Source organism: Dendroctonus ponderosae, unplaced genomic scaffold (genome assembly GCF_020466585.1).
Source record: "Dendroctonus ponderosae isolate FM_Combo_2020 unplaced genomic scaffold, Dpon_F_20191213v2 Dpon_F_20191213_9, whole genome shotgun sequence".
Classification (NCBI taxonomy): domain Eukaryota; kingdom Metazoa; phylum Arthropoda; class Insecta; order Coleoptera; family Curculionidae; genus Dendroctonus; species Dendroctonus ponderosae.
In genome coordinates this window covers 2084487-2090385 of record NW_026019116.1, presented here as the reverse complement: position 1 = coordinate 2090385, position 5899 = coordinate 2084487, and positions in this window count along the sequence as shown.

Sequence of the window (5899 nt, the reverse complement as noted above, 5' to 3'; positions counted from 1 at the left end):
TTTGAAGTCGCGAATTCTAATGGATTATTTGCGTCATTCGTTGGAACAAACAAATCACTTTTGATGCGCTGCAGTTATTCTTTTTAATGTCTCTTACATTTTACTCTTTCCCCATTTCTCGGCAACTGTTGTAGTTGTGTATTTTATTGCGTTGTTCTTTAGCTTATGGTCTTTCAGAGGAAATGGGCTTCCTTTTTCTTACTTTGACTTCATGTTTTTTTTCATTATCTGTTTAGCAACTTATAACAATCACTACCTTACTTTTCGCTGTTCTTTGCTATGTCGCACTATTTCATTTTTATGCGGTGTGTGTGCTTTTATCTGTTCAATATTTTAATGTCGGTCTTATATACTCTGATTTACTAGTTGGTCGCATTATTTTCATTCCAAAACTTCATTAAACGATTTCGGTTCGCGCTAAATTGCTGCATTTTCTGATGGTATCTATATATTGCTTTAACTTGATTTTCCTATCAATTCCCTGTTTGTTATTTTGTTGTGGGTTGCCTTTGTAATATTTTACGTCGTTCTTTATTGGTCAAACGATTGTTGTATATCTGTGTGTCATTTGTCCTGTTCGCCAACTTTTTCTCCATTTGTGAATGTTTCCATTTTGTCATATTCAGATCTACAAAATTTCTTTTTGTTGTAGTCCAGTAGTACTTTTAGGGTTGTCCTTTAGTTGATTGCTGACTGTTCGTGGTTGATTTCTTCCTTATTTTTTCCTCATTGTTTTTTGGACTGCTTGTTTTTATTACATTTTGCAATTTGCTTTTGTTGCTCTGTGTGTCAATTCTATTAATCAAATGTTTGAAATAATTTTTTATTTAATTTTTGTCCCCAAAGTTTTTCAGCCCAAGATTCCTGGTAAATAAGTCCATTAGTTTAGATTATTTATCATTTTGTTGATCTCAAGCTTCTTTCGGTCACTTTTTCTTCTTTTGTTCTGGGGCTTTTGATGGGAGCGTTGCAAAATTGTGAAATATTTTATTGTTTCGTGCATTGTTCTTGTCGCACTTATTTAATTTCAATAAAAATGTCTCAGGTATTATTAGTTTTTTTTGTATTAAATTAGTTTACCAATACATGTGTTTGATTGTTGCAGTTCAGTTATTATTTTTGTACGCACATTGGAAATTTGTTTGTATTTACTTTACTCACTCTTTGTCTTCACGTTTTCGTTCTATAACATGTTCACTTTAGGTTAGTTGTTATCTTAGATGTATAAGTTGTTATCTTGTGATCAGTAAATTAAATTAAAAATACGCATTTATGCGGTCATTTAATTTATTTTCTACTTTTTATTGCTTGCAAACACAGTTTATTTATGAATGTTTCATACAAACTCGACATAAAAAGACGTATTTATAGAGCAGTTTGGAGGCAGGCAACAAAAACTCCATATATCTGGTACCATCCCGCTCAGGTAACCAAAAGCAATAAAGAGATCTTCGGATAAAGAAACGACCAGTCACTTTTTTCAGTGACAGTCGGAATAATCCCATGTACGGCTGTCCCAACACAGTCCAGTCATTTTTCATAACACAACACTTCCCTCTTATCTGATTCTCAGTCTTTCGGATTGTTTTTTTATTCGTTATTCAATCTTTAATAATTATCGAGTCAAAATATGTTCCGAGTCCGGAGGATTGTTCTTCAGACCGACGTTGATCGAGAGACGGTTTGGGTGTGGGTGCAATTAAATGAGAAATGAGTTTAATCAGCTTTTTATTACATAAAAAACATGAGTTCAAGCGGCGTGAATTTGTCATGTTTCTGTCCGCATTAAAGTGGAAGACAAACCGAAGAATGAAGGTTTTGTAACATGCATTTTTACGCGCCCAAAGTGGGCATTTGATTTTAAATCGTTTATTTTTCTTGGGGGATTATTTGATTTTTTGCCATTTGCCGTTATGTACTTATTACTTCCTTCATTCAGTTTTGCAAGCCCACATTTTTGGGAATACTCAAATGTTTCGAGGCGTTTTCTCCTACTCCTAGTGGAGGTTTAAATGATTGGATTACTAAGTGAAATTTGCGGTTAAAGTGCAATTGGCAAACGCAATTTACATAAAACGGCACATATTTCAAATGCTGATGATTTATCTGATAAATATTTAAATAAACAAATGGTAATTTTGATATTAAAGGAAACTAGCCTAAGTGGAGCATGTATTTATGTTGCTATTCCATATTAGGCCTAGATTAAGCAGAATTAATAGTCGAAACCTTCCAAGGTGCAGTAAAGTTGTTGAAATTTGATCTCCCAATTGCGAGAAAAAAATTAATTCAACCCCAACTAGAAGAATTTCATACCATTCCAGATATCAGAAAAATATTTAATTTCAATGGCTGTCCGGTCGGGCAATTCAGCAACGTTTAAAGCATCTGAAGAATTCTTGCGCAAACACCCATATTGATTATGGCAAATTAGAATAACAACAGCGAGAGAGATTTCTAGGAAATATTTTATGTTTTCTGAATGTAAACAGTCTATTAGCGATATCGAGGTGTCAAGAGTTCAAGTTATTGCGGAATATCTTTGCATAAAAATCGCAATTGGCGTCCGACTTATGTGTTTGTACTGGAAGCGAGAATTGGTTAAATCATCGCAGTTTTGGTGGTCATTTTACTAGCACTCCCTTGGTCTATGTTAATTTTATTCAATATTTATAGAGCCATTTATTCATTAGCGGTTTTTGTCAGTGGTAAGTAATCCAAAGAATGAGCTTATTTGTTCGGCAACAACAATGGAGCAACAGTTATTCCATGCTCCTCTGATTCGTCGTTTGGTTAATTTATCAGCCTATAAATGTCAGCATTTGTTTAGCTTTCCAGAACTTGAAGATGGAAGAGAGTGCCAAATCAACAACAAATAATAAAACGAAAATTTTACGGCTCTTTTATAGATTTTCCGTTTTTAAGTGTTCCTAGCCAACTCTCGACGGAAAACATATGCGTATGTTTGGCAATGGCAACCGATCTGATTTATATGGTGGCTTTTTGCTCATTATAGATTAGCTTTTTATGGCATGTGATTAACCAGCGTTGTAAACCATTGTTTGCTCAGAATTACTAAAGCCTGCGAATAAATTATTCGGAGACATTCGTTAGTGAATCTTTAGGAACGAATTCGGTCCCGAGGTATTTTATGTCGCAGGTTCAGGTTCGCTTCCATACAATTTCGCTCAATTTTTCAGCACAAAGGAAGCATTTTCCTTCACACGAAATAATCCAATTATATTTATATAGCACCAGAAACGCCCGAAGTGTCTAGAGTTACGCCTGCTCCTTTATTCATGCTGCGGTATTGACATTTTGTCACAATAACCGTTTGTACCTGCGAAATATGCATTGTATTTCGTTTTTTTAACTGCTTTTTTTCGATTAAATTTATCTTTTGTATGTGCAACAAAGCTTCTAAACTGCTTACCAAACAGTAGATTTTGAAATATTATGCAAGCAAGTCACTGCTATTTGCAAAAGCTTTACTGTTAAATTCGGCAACAATGTTTTTATACGCAGCATTTTTCAAAATTGCTAAATTTTTATTTGATTTTTTATTATAATTAATAAATATAATAAACCATCCTGTCTGATTTTTTTCGGCAGATGTTCTCACCTTCAGTTTGGGTGAGTGTGGACATGAAAGCTTCTTTAGCTTTTTTGAGAAGGTGAAAATCCGCAATTTATACATTTTATACGTAGTAGTTACGTTTCTTCAGATTGACCAGCTTATAAAGGAAATTGTAACTTCTAAGACAGAATTTAAAATCATAAGAAGGTTAAGAACATAAAATGAAGTAATTAGGGCTGAAATTATTTTCAATTTTTATGTGCACCCACAAGAATGAATTCGCTTGTATTAATCCAGGCATTGGTTGAGGCGCTTATCATATTAATGATTATTTTATATATGTATATATATAAATAATCTTTCCTATTCCTATAGAAAAAGGCTGTCGACCCAATAGGTCTTTCTGCCCTGATTATTTTATTGATCCAAAATTTCCGCAATTATGCGAAGTTGAAATTACGCCCTCAGGAGAAAATTATCCTCCTGCTGTCCAAGTGAGTAGCCGATGGGCTGTAGAGGAGTATTAGGTTTATATGACTATTGGAAAATCTGTTCAACACATTATTTTCTGCTCAAAATTGTTATATTCACCAAACACTCTTATATTAACGTTATAAACTAGGCAACATCTGTGTCCTTTCTCTGCAGCACATGTTTTATTTTTGAGTACTTTCCTTTGTTTTTTTCTTCTTTTTGATAACTGCGTGATTTTTGCACAAAATGTCCCCAAAGACGAAGAAGAAAAGCCAATCAAATATTAAATTATTTTAACACCTGCCCAGGATGGTGCAAAGCATTGATTCAAACTTCCCAAAAGAGTTTCTTCGTTTCTAGATTCCCTCTTCTTCTATTCTGGCAATGTTAAGCAGCGATTTGTGCGGAACCGTGTAGCCAATTTAATAAATCGTTTATTATTTGTTGTTTAAATGGGAAACACATTCATGCAATGCGTCGAACGACACAATAACAGAAATCCGCAATTATTGACACGGCTGGTTCTATTAGGTTTAGCCACGAGAGCGCAATAACAACTTAATTTTCTTTATTACTTCCATGCTCCCGCGGCGATCATTTCAACCTCGCCTAGATTTCCTTCTAGTCTCGGAAAATGTGCAATGTTTTCCGGTCGCACACCCACCTAGGGGGAAAGCTGGCCAATCTTGCTAAACAATCAATTGCAACTAATGATTATAGTGGGTGAAATTAACAATTAAATTTGATGCGAGAGAACGTTCAAGAAGGATAATGTGTCTGGACACATTATCATTAGTTTCATTTTCGGAAAAATAAAAACACTTTCTAGTTTGAAAACAAAATTGTTTAAACTGTATTTTAGGCTTTGGTATGTGGGAAAAGTAGTTGAGGAATTGTTGAAGTTGGGCGCAGCTCAAGTTCGATTAATCCAGTCTCGGACATAGTTTTTTAATATTATTGAATATTACGGAAACTTTATGGAGACACGACGATTTAATGTAATTGTTTTGAGCAGCTTTCGAATTTTTGCTCATTTCATTGGTCCGTTTTAGAGTAGCTTATCCTCAAAGTTTCCAATTCAATTTTTCATTTTTTGAATCACTTGGTGTTTTTGTCACTATGATCGGATGGAAACAACAAATGATACATAAAATGTGCAATTGATTGGGAAACTTTGAGGTTAAACAATTTGTGACAATATTTCCATTTTATGAGGTTTAGTTGCCTCTAAAAACAGATGGAAACGGGCAAATCGATGTTCAATGTATGCTATTTTCAAAATATGACAACGAACAAAGTTTTCTAGCAACTTTCTTATAGACTTTCTGCCTTTTCTGTTTATTTTTTAATTTTCTTTAATAGGAATAATATAATCTCGATTATACTACTAATCACAACTAACTCAAGTGAGCGCAAAGCAACACAAACCCAAACAAACTCAAGCAAACTCAAGATAACTCAGTCTGAAGAAAACAATTCAAATGCAGTTCTTATCCCCAGCTTTTGGCAGTTGTAGTCTTTTTTGGGTAAATGTTTATAGAATCTAAACTGGAACGGAGCTGCTATCGTTCTTTCAAAAAAAAAAATTGAAGAAAGTGCAGTTTTTTACGATTCTTTTTCTCTACCTCAGTTCCGGCTTTTGTTATTCCAACAAAATTGCGAGTATGATTTGAGAATTTCACACTGCGGTGTTAAGAACCGCCTTAATTTGAACTTGAAAATTGTCATAGATTAGTGCAACAATTATATGCCTGCCGAAAAACATATAATGCGTTTGAAAAGGTTGAGAATGAGTAACTGCCAAACAAAACGCCAGCTAAATTGCATTTGAAACTTACAAATTACTTT